Below are 11,427 nucleotides of genomic sequence, written 5' to 3' on the forward strand. Positions count from 1 at the left end.
CATACAGCGGAGTATTATCTGGCCACCGACAGGAGTGAAGTGTGGAAACGTGCTAAGCGAGGGAAGCCAGGCACGAAAGGTCCCATCTTGTGTGGCTCCGTTCATAGGAGTTGTCCAGGAGAGGAGTACTCATAAAGACAGAAGGTAGTTTCAAAGTAAATCCCAGCCAGGGGCTGGGAGGAAGGAGGGTGAGGAGTGACAATCCCCCATGAGTGTGGGGTACGTTTTGGTGGCCCTCTGAGAGCTGGGAACACATCCCTTCTCTTGTGTGTCCATCCCTGGTTACGCTTACCTAACCCGGCACACAGAGATAAGTGGGTGTCGGTAAAGGTTTGTTGAATGAATACAGGCCAAGACTCTTCCCCTCACACTGCTGATCTCAGATGGTATCCTGTTCTCCCTAGCATTCTGCCTTTTTGATGTGGCTTAACACCCTATACCCTTATCCCCATGGCCACATAAAAATCCAGGATACTGTGGGGGCATCTGGGGGCTCAGTTGATTAGGTGTCCGGCTCTGGATTTTGGCTCAGGTCATGAGCTCACAGTTCGTGGGTTCAAGACCCACATCAAGTTTTGTGCTGACAGTATGGAGCCTGCTTGAGATTCTCTCTCTCCTCCTCTCTGTGCTCCTCCCCGACTTGTGCATGTGCTCTCTCTCTCTCAAAATAAGTAAATAAACTTAAAAAAAAAAAAAACCAGGACACCATAAACACAAGAAAAAGGCAGTCAAACTGAGAAAAATATTTGTAAAAAAATACGGCAAAATTTTCAAACAAGAGATGCCATTTTTAGCTTAACTTGGCAAAAATAAAAGTCATGGTTTTAAGTATATTTAATGATAATTTTAGGGAAAATATTTTAATTGAGAAAAGCTTAAAAAGAAAGTCAACATTTTAATAGTGGTTATACCAAAATTATAGGATTGGCGAGAGGGGTTTTCTGTTAAGTTTTACTCCCTTCTAAATGTTTGTACTAAATAAGCATTACTGGGCACCTGGGTGGCTCAGTCCGCTAAGTGTCTGATTTTGGCGCAGGTCATGATCTCATGGTTCGTGAGCTCAAGCCCCACATCAGGCTCTGTGCTCACAGCTCAGAGCCTGGAGCCTGCCTGGGATTCTCTCTCTGCCTCAGTCTCTGCCCCTCCCCCACTTGCTTGCTCTCTCTAACTCTCACTCTCTAAATAAACAAACTTTTAAAAAAATTATAGACTTACAATGGAATATTCAGCAGTCACAACAATAAGGAAGCCCTTTATTGTTATTATTCTATACTTTTACATTGCTAGTAATAGTAAACATTCCATGTTATTATTATGCTATTATTATTCTATACTAATATAGAATGCTTTCAAGATGGAGTGTTACATGAAAATAGCAAGATAAGAACAAGGTGTAGAGGAAACTTCCAAGAGTAGCCATCTCTAGCTAGACAGACTTGTAGACTTGTATATAACAACACCTCTAGGTACTTGCTTCTTTCTAAAAAAAAAAAAAAATTCATTTACTTATTTTGAGAGAGTGTGCACAGCTGAGGTGGGGCAGAGAGAGAAAGAGAGAGAGAATCCCAAGCAGGCTCTGAGCTGCAGCAGGGCTCAGTCTCATGAACCATGAGATCATGAGCTGAGCTGAAATCAGGAGTGGGATGCTTAGCAGACCGAGCCCCCCAGGTGCTTCTATAGGCATAAAATAACTGAAGTTCACACAAGAAAGTTGGAACACTGGTTTTTATTTTTATTGTTTCATAAATTTTTTTTTACATTTATTTTTGAGAGGCAGAGTGAGCCAGATTGTGAGTGGGGAGGAGCAGAGAGAGAAGGAGACACAAAATCTAAAGCAGGATCCAGGCTCTGAGCAAGCTGTCAGCACAAAGCCCGACATGGGGCTCGAACTCACGAACCGTGAGATCATGACCTGAGCTAAAGTCAGACTGAGCCACCCAGGCACCCCAAGAACACTGGTTTTTAGAAAACAGAGATGTTTTACTCTAGACCCTTTGGTACCCTCTTTTTTAAGTTTTTATTTTTTTAAGCCAGTATAATTAATATTGTTCAGCAACTGTGTTGCCTATTCAATAATAAGTCATACACAAAATTAAAGCCGAAACGAACAGCTCCTGTTTCCTTTGCATTGTTGTTCAGGGCTTGGACTATGCATTCAACCTGCCTCTTTTAAAGCCTAGCTACAGTGCTTGGTGACTGTGTAAACAGTGGGGAAAGTCGTTAATGGCCATAAGCTCAGTCTTCTCTGTCACAAAATGGCGGTGACAGTAGCACTCTACCTTGAGGGATTGTTAGAAGGATTCATGAAATTACTAAATGAGGATTAAATGAGATAATCCATGTAAAGTGCTTTATTGTATACATACAATGCATCACATATGATTATTCTTCCGGGACTGTCCTGGGGACAGCTGGCTCATAGGGCCATCAGAATATTCCATGTCCCCCACCATGGAACAGTACCAGCTGCTTCATTAGACTGTGCAGATCAAATGAATTCATATATTTGAAATGCCTGAAACAATGCCTGGCTCATAGGAAAGGTGAACAATTGTTATGAACAAAAACATCCCTTAAAAGACCATTCTCATTCTTTCCACACGTCTCTGAACTCAGGGGCCCCCTGTATTTCAATAATTGTCTCTTTCCTAGAATTTCTATATAGACAACTTTTTGTTTTAGTTTTTTGCAATGTTTATTTATTTTTGAGAGAAAAGGAGAGAGAGAGCATGTGTGAGGGAGGGGCAGAGAGAGAGGGAGACACAGAATCCGAAGACAGTTTCCAGGCTCTGAGTTGTCAGCACAGAGCCTGATATGGGGCTTGAACCCACGAATCGTGAGATCATGACCTGAGCCGAAGTCGGACGCTCAACCAACTGAGCCACCCAGATGCCTCTATATAGACACTATTAAAACCCGCCTATAATTTTCTTGTATTGTTCTGCTCTGGCTTTAAGGCTCAAAGTATCTCTTCCTTTATCACTTCAAAAAATTGTAAACCTGCTTATTTTAGAGGGTTTTTTAGGTGGTTTATTTTCCTTAGGTCTTGGTTTGCAAAACCTTCTGTTTGTTGCAACTGCTGACTGCGTGCCGCTAGTTTTCTCCCTTGGGTTTGTAAATGTGTTGCAAGCCCATCTTTTTCGGGGTTCTTGTGAGCACCTCTGATTCCAGAAGTTTCCCTATCCCATGGTTTCATGGACCTTCAGGTGCCCCTCCAGTTCTGAACAAGTTTTTGTACTCATCGCTCCACGTGGAATCCCCAGTACAAGTGAGAGGAGCCTCATCTTCCCCGGGCCAGTGCAAGAGGTGGATTCTTCCCAGTCCTGCTCCCATGGCGGGGCAGCCCCTGTGACTCCTAGCTTTTTTCAGGCAGAAAACTTACTTTCATCCCCCCAGAAGCCCAGAGCCTGCCCTTGGGGGCAGGCATGAAATCTCCAGTGCCAACCACCCACTTCTGATATCCCACCGGGGCCTTGAGCTCCACCATGCGATGGCTGGGGCACACTTGATGGACAGGGAAAATATCGATGAACCCAGGACTATGCAGATATCTGAAGAGAGAAATAGGCCCAGGAGCTTCAAGACGAGGCTGGGAGAAGAAAGCAGTGAGCATCTGGCCCAACAAACTTCTTGGAAAACAAGTTTTCAAAAGCAAATGACACAACCCTATGGAAAACGGCAAAGACCTCTGTACTATAGAAAGAAAACCATGGGGCCACCTGGGTGACTCCGTTGGTTAAAGGCTCGGCTCTCGATCTCAGCTCAGGTCATGATTTCATAGTTCTCAAGATTGAGCCCTGTGTTGGGCTCTGCACTGACAGCGCAGAGGCTGCTTGGGATTCTCTCTCCCTCTGTCTCTGCCCCTCACCTACTTGTGCGCTCTCTCGCTCTCTCGCTCTCTCTCTCTCTCTCTCTCTCTCTCTCTCTCTCTCTCTTGCTCTCAAAATAAGTAATTAATCATGAAAAAAAATTTAGGGTGGAGGGCACCTGGGTGGCTCAGTTTGTTGAGCATCTGACTTTGGCTCAGGTCATGATCTCGCAGTTTGTGGGTTCGAGCTCTGCTTTGGGCTCTGTGCTGACAGCTCAGAGCTTGGAGCCTGCTTCTAATTCTGTGTCTCCCTCTCTCTCTCTCCCCCTGCCCCTCTCGTACTCTGTCTCTCTCTCAAAAAATAAATAAGCATTGGGGGAAAATTTTTTTTTAAGAAAAGAAAAAAACCACAGGTCCAAAATAGCGTCACCAAGACCCAGTCACCAAATAGGGGGCTTAATACATAACCAAAATGCAGTTTCAGCCTCCCCTGGGATGTAAGTCTTAACCAATCAGTCAGGAATTTTCTGATTGGCATCAATGAGGTAAACTGCCACATGAGGTAACCTCTCTCTCCCCAAAGGAAGATGAGGTCATCTGCATGACAGGACCCTCCGCTCTTCCCACTAAAGGGAAGTGACCTTGCCCAGAATAAATCTGTTCCTTTGCCAGTAGCTTTCTTGCTGCACCCTCCTCCCCATAAAAACCTTCCATTTTGTGCAACTCCTCAGAGCATCTCTGGATCTTGCATCTTGCTGGATGGGATGCTTCCCGACTCATGAATCACATAATAGAGCCAATTAGATGTTCAAATTTACTCAGTTGAATTTTGTTTTTCACCAGCACTAAAAAGATTTGGAGGAAGTGTACCAAAGTGTTAACTGAGCTGGTTTTACTGTCACAGGAATGAATACTTTTTCTTTCTACTTGTCTGTATATTTCACACTTTCTTTTCCATTCACCTAGGGGGAAATATTTTAAAATTAAAAAAAAATTTTAATGTTTATTTTTGAAAGAGAGAGAACATGAGTGGGGGAGAGGCACGGGAGTGGGGGGGGGGGAGGACGGAGATCCGGAGCGGGCTGTGCGCTGACAGCAGTGAGCCTGATGTGGGGCTCGAACTCACAAACTGTGAGATCATGACCTGAGCCAAAATGGGACTCTCAAACGACTGAGCCACCCAGGCGCCCCCATAAGCCATTTTTAAAAGTGGTTTTCCAGTCAGCTGGCAGGAGGTTCCTGAGGTGACAACAGAGGACCACTTTCTCCTGATGGAGCTGGGGGGGGGGGCAAATAAAGCAGATGCGGGGAGGAATGCCCCAGGCCTGTGCCTAAAGGTAGGCGGGCTGGGCTGGAGTCCCAGCTCTGTCACATATTTGCTAGACCACCCAAATCTCCTTTTCCTCCTTGTAAATGGGGATTTGTCGATCAATTCACTCCACAGTGGTTTATGTCCTTGGCACTGTTGCTAGGCTGGGTCTGGGGCTGCCACAAAGAACCAAACAGACGCACACTTGAAGTTCATGTCCTAAGGCAGCACTGTCCAATAGAACAACATCCAACAAAGGATGACGGAAATGTTCTATATCTCCACTATCCAATATGGTAGCCACTAGACACATGAGGCTACTGAACACTTGAAATCTGAGTGCTTCTGAGGGACAGACCTTTTTATTTGTGTAATTAAATGTAACTAAGTGTTAATACCCAGGGGCGCCTGGTGGTTCAATCTGTTAAGGGTCAGACTCTTGATTTCAGCTCAGGTCATGATCTCAGTGTTTGTGCACTTGAGCCCCACATCAGGCTCCACACTGACAGTGCAGAGCCTGCTTGGGATTCTCTCTCTCCTCTCTCTACCCCTCCCCCGCTTGCTCTCTCTCTCCATAAAAATAAATAAGCTTTAAAAATAAGTAAAAATAATTTAAAAATCTATGTAAAAGCCCATCTATGGCTAGTGGCTGTCGCCTGCGATTGTGCCGGGAAGAGCAGAGAATGCCTTCGCCCTATCTCGCAGTTGGTGAGAGGGTCCGCGCAATGTAAAAGCGGCGCCGTGGGCACCCTCCGAGGTGAGGAGGCATCATGCCCCCCCGGGACAGAGCAAGCGGCAGGAGGCGGCTGTCGCAGGGACTTGCAAGAGCAGGAGTGTGGGAGGTGGAGGAGGACTCTCAAAGGGGCAGGCACGCGGTCTGGGCGCCCGGCTCCGCGGCTCGCTGAGGTCTCCCTGGGGCGCACGGCATGTACCGTGGAGGACAACGGGTAACCCCATCTGCCCAGTGACATCCGACTGCTGGCTGCCTCCCGTCTCTCTCCCGCGGCTGGCCCCGGGGCCCTCCCCTGCTTTCTCCCCGTGGTCCTGTATCCGGAGTTCAACTTCCCTTGAAATGGGGTGATGCCAACCCTCGAGGCCTCGTGCCACACGTACCCGCTCCTCCCTCTGCCACCCTAAACCCTTCATTCCAAGTCAAGCCGGTTCCTCCTTAGCCAAGAACACAGGGGCAGAGACAGCCTTGCTCCGTGTTCCGAGGACCTTTTCCTGGGTTTCCAGCAGCCTCGGTCACTCTGAGAGTCCCCTTTATAACATACCGGACCCCTTTTTTAAACACCTACCTTCCCCCATTAGCTCTGCTGAAGGACAGCCCGTGGGCCGCGAGCCCTTCCACACCCCCTACTCCCCACAACCCTGGCTGATTGGGCCCGAGGTAAGTCCCGACCCCCAAATCAGCCCATCTGCAGGTTTGCCCGCAGCCTATCAGGTGGCTTGACTTGATGGTCTGAGCCTATCAGATGCTTTCTGCAGGGTCTTGTACAGAAATGCCCAGAAAGTGAGGGAGGCAGCGGTGGGAGATTGGGTGGAAAATAAGTTTGTGGACGGTATCAGGACTCCCAGAGGTCATGGACAGCTGGGCGTGTGGGGACGCCATCGTGCTGAGAAGATGCAGAGGAGTAGAGCAGCCGGCCCGACGACGCTCCAGCTCGAGCCCCAGCCCTGTAACTGCAGACGCCGGAGAAGTCTCTCGTGGGTACCTTGTCCTGTGTCACAGACCGGGTTTCCTGGAAACGGGCTCTGAGGGGAGTTGCATGCAGAAGAGGCGTTGGGGAATGCTTCGAGAGGTGCACCGGTGAGAAGGTGAGGGAGAAAGAACTGGATGAAGAAAAAGAAGATGAAACACAGCTGAGCCTCAGTTGAACCTTCAGGGAGTTCTGGAGCCACGATGACCCTTCAACGCCGTCCCAAAACCGAGGCAAAGAGGCTTGGGCTTCTTTATCTATGCACTAGCCAGTCCTGGCCACGGACCCCCCCTAGGAGGGTGCATAACCTGGAGGCAGGCAGTTCCCTGCAGCTGAAGGCAAATTCCATTCAAGTGCATGGCTGGGAGCCGTCAGCACTCACTCTTCCCAGCATCTGGGGTACAGGTGCAAGAGCACGGAAGAAGGGATCTGCAGGGAGCAGTATGATACCACACAACACACACGCAAACACGCACACACACACACACACACACACACACACACACACACACACACGCAGAGTTCTTTGAAGGCAGAGATTATGTCCCGTTGCATGTTTTACTTCTAGCCTAGCACCTGGCACAGATTCAACCGAGACATTGAGCATCTATCCTGTGCTGGGCATTGTGCTAGGCACATGGACATGGATTATCTCACAGAATTCTCAAAATAATTCTGTCAAGTGCAAACCTTCGTAAAGTACATATTGTTAGCACCATTTTACAGAAGCAGAAACTGAATCTCAGAAAGTAACCTCCTCAGTCAGCCAACAAATGAGGACAAAAATAGAATTGGAATACAGGATTGGATTCAGGGCTCTTTCCAAGACACCACTTATGGCCAAGACAGCTAATTGCCTACCCTGTACCCATTGTCTTCTTTTCTCTCAATGATGGAACCCTGATTTTATTTGAGGATGGCTTGTTATCTGCTAAAAGGCTACATTTCCCAGCATTCCTTATGTTTATAAAGGGTGGCCAGTGTGACACAAATAGAAATCATTAGCTGAGATTTCCAGAAACTTTTTGGAGCAGAAGCATTGACTCAACTGGAAGACTCGCCCCTTTTCCTTCCCACTCGCTTCCTCCTGACTAAAAGTTGACATGCGAACTGAAGCTGCAAGCGACCATCTTAGGACTTGGAAGATAGGAACCATACTCTCCAGCTGGCAGAGCAGAAAGATAGAAAATGTCTGAGACATCACAGAGCTTCCATGCCAGCCTTCGAAGGCCCACCTCTGTCTGTTGAAGCCTCTTGTTAGTTTAGAATCAACAATTCCTTAAAAATATGTTAGAGTTTATTATCCTGTTATCTTGTAGATACAGAAAATTGCCTTTGGATTCCACGGTGCATGAAACTGCATGATGAAAATATACTTTTGCCACAGTTGGAAATTCTATTAAGCAAATACTTTTTTGTAAGTACTAGAATGTTCAGTTCCCACACTCACATACAAGAGCAGACTGCAGGAATAGTAGTAACACCCTACTTTGATTCAGCTCCTGTGGAATGTGCGTTATCGAATTTGGTCTTTGTAACAACTGTGCGAAATAGACCGGCGGAGTGCTGTTCTTCCCAATTTATTAATGAGAGAAACTGAAATTCAGAGATACCAAGTCAGAGAATCTTCAGATCTTGGGACAATGAAAGACCATAAACAGTTTGATCATGTCCGTTTCATCGTGGGTATCCTTCAGTTCTTTCTTCTGTACAAAATGGAATCCAAACTTCCTAGATAACATCGAAGGCCTTTAAAAACAGGAGCCCAGGGCGCCTGGGTGCCCCATTCGGTTGAGCATCCGACTTCAGCTCAGGTCATGATCTCACAGTTAGTGAATTCAAACCCCACATTGGGCTCCTCGCTCACAGTGCAAAGTCTGCTTCATCTCTCTCTCTCTCTCTCCTCTCTCTCTTTCCTCTCTCTGCTTCTCCCCCACTCATGCTGTCTCTCTCAAGATGAATAATAAATGTAAAAAAATGTTTAATAATATAAAAAAAAAACAAACAGGACTCCAACCTAGTTCTTCTACTTTATCTTCTTCTGACGTGAATCTGTATCAGATAGTATTGATCCCGGCTAACGGAGGAGAAATGTGACTGACAATTGAGCATTAACCTGAGACCCTTCCAGAAATGGAGACTGAAACAGGAACTTGGGTGCAGAAAGTTTATTTGGAAGTTGACCCGAGAAGTGTGAGGTATACAAGAGAAAGTGAAACAGGGAAAGAGGAAAAGACAATTCAAGAGTAAGGTATGTAAGTCACCGTGAGGGCACTGGGCCTCATTCTTGCTGGGGCCTCCCTGAGGGGCACACAGGATGCCTCTTGGAATTGTCTACTCTAAAACCAACAAGGAAGACCATTTACCCATTGAGTCCCATCCCCCGCTCTATGATGGCTGCCCCAGAATGCCTCTGCCCCCTCACCCTTCTGGGCTGCATGTGTGTAAATGCCAAATGCCAACCATCTCCCTGGCAGCATCGGAGAAGCCAAGGGCAGAAAAACGAAGAGTATAGAGCTCGTCCTTGAATGAGATGCTGTCAGGCCAAAGTGAAGAAAAAAATCCACACAAAAGATTGCGTTCAGTTCTGACTAAGATCCTAGCTGAATAATCCTACAGACAACAGCTGTCAAATCTGAGTGTGATACAATGAACAGCCCCCTGAAATTACTCGAAGGGGGAACAGAAGGGAGGCAAAGCCCGGGACAGGCACATGTGCAAAGCAGGTGAATTGTGTAACGTGACTTCCCATTCTCATAATATCCAATTTACAATGTGAAACAATCCAGTGTATGAGGAACCAGGAAAGGGCCCATTCCCAAGACAAAAGAAAAGCAGCTGAAGGCAGCTCCAAGATAATCCAGATGTTAAAAGTAGAAGGCAAGGAGTTTTCAATGGCTGTTATAACTATTCATCATGAAAGAAAACAAAATATACTTTTGACAAATGAACGTATATTTCATTTCAACAGGGAAAGAAAAATCAAAATGATTTTTTAAATAAATGGAAATTATAGAAATTAAAAACAATATTTTAATTTTTTAATGTAATGAATGGATTTGAGAGCCAAATGAAAGACCAGAGGGAAAATTAAGTGAACTTGAACATAGAGCAATAAAAATTATATCATATGAGGAACACAGAGGGAAAGAAAAGATTTTTTTAAGAGCTTCAGGGCCTGTTGGTACTATCAAGTGGTCTGACTTATGTATAATTGGAGTTCCAGGACCAGAGTGAAGGAGAATGGAACAGAAAAAAAAAATTGGAAAAATAATGGATGCAATATCTTCAAATTTGATTAAAAATATAAACTTCAAGATTCAAGTTGCTCGAGGAACATCAAGTAGTATGAACACGAAGAAGGCTATGCTGAGACACATTATAGTCAACCAATTAAAGCCAAAGAGAAGGAATAAATCCTGACTGTGGCAGAAGGAAAACAACAGGTTACATAAGGAAGAAATGTTTGCAGACATCATGACTGTGTGCACAGAACATTCTTAGGAATATCCAAAAAAAAAAAAAAAGCTACAGAACAATAAGTGAATCCATTAAGGCGGAAGGAAGGCCAACATACAAAAATGAACTGCATTTCTATATACTGATATGAACAATTTAGAAAATTAAATTTAGGGTCGGTGGTTCAGTTGGTTGAACATCTGACTCTTGACTTTGGCTCAGGTCATGATTGAGATCTGTGTCGGGCTCCACACTGGGAGCAGAGCCTGATTAAGAATCTGTCTCTCCCTCTCCCTCTACCCCTCCCCTGCTAATACTCTCTCTTTCTCTCTAAAAAATAAAAAATAAACTAAAAAAGAAAATTTAAAAATCAACTACATTTACAAAATGCTATAATGTACTATAATCAAGTCAGTGAGATCCTAGCATGAAGGTGGACACAAAAACCAACAGAACACAATAGAGATTTTAGCAATACTCCCATTCTAACATGGTCAATTGATTCAATAAAGATGCCAAGGTATTTTAAATGGAGAAAGGAGAGACTTTTCAACAAATGCACTGGAACAACTGGATATCTATATGGAAGAAAAACTAACTTTGACTCATATATCAAACCACATAAAAAATTGACTCAAAAGCTGTCATAGACCTAAGTATAAAAAGGTAAAAGTATAAATTGTCTATGGAATAAAAAGGAGAAAAATTCACGGGACCTAGGATTAGGCAAATAACACCAAAAAAACCCACAAACTTTTAAAAAATTAATAAAATGGACTTCATCAGAATTTCAACCTTTGCTCTTTGGAAGATATTGTTAAGAAAACTAAAGACAAACCACAGTCTGGGAGAAAATATTTGCAAAACATATACGTGACTGGAATCAGAGGTTAAGAGATGTGATGTGGTACACGTGTACCTCATACATAGAGCTTAAACAAATGGAGGTCTATTTTCTCACCTAACCAGAAATCTAGAGGTGAAAAATTGGTGGCAATTGTTTGCTGTTCAATGATGCTATCATTGACACTTCTTCTCTTTTCTCTGTGCTATTTTTGGCATGATGTCTTCATCCTCATGTTTCTCGCCTTGTGGCTCAATATGGCTGCCACAATTCCAGGCATCACATCATCACATGAAAAAGGAAAAAG

This window comes from Suricata suricatta, chromosome 13 (genome assembly GCF_006229205.1).
Source record: "Suricata suricatta isolate VVHF042 chromosome 13, meerkat_22Aug2017_6uvM2_HiC, whole genome shotgun sequence".
NCBI lineage: Eukaryota > Metazoa > Chordata > Mammalia > Carnivora > Herpestidae > Suricata > Suricata suricatta.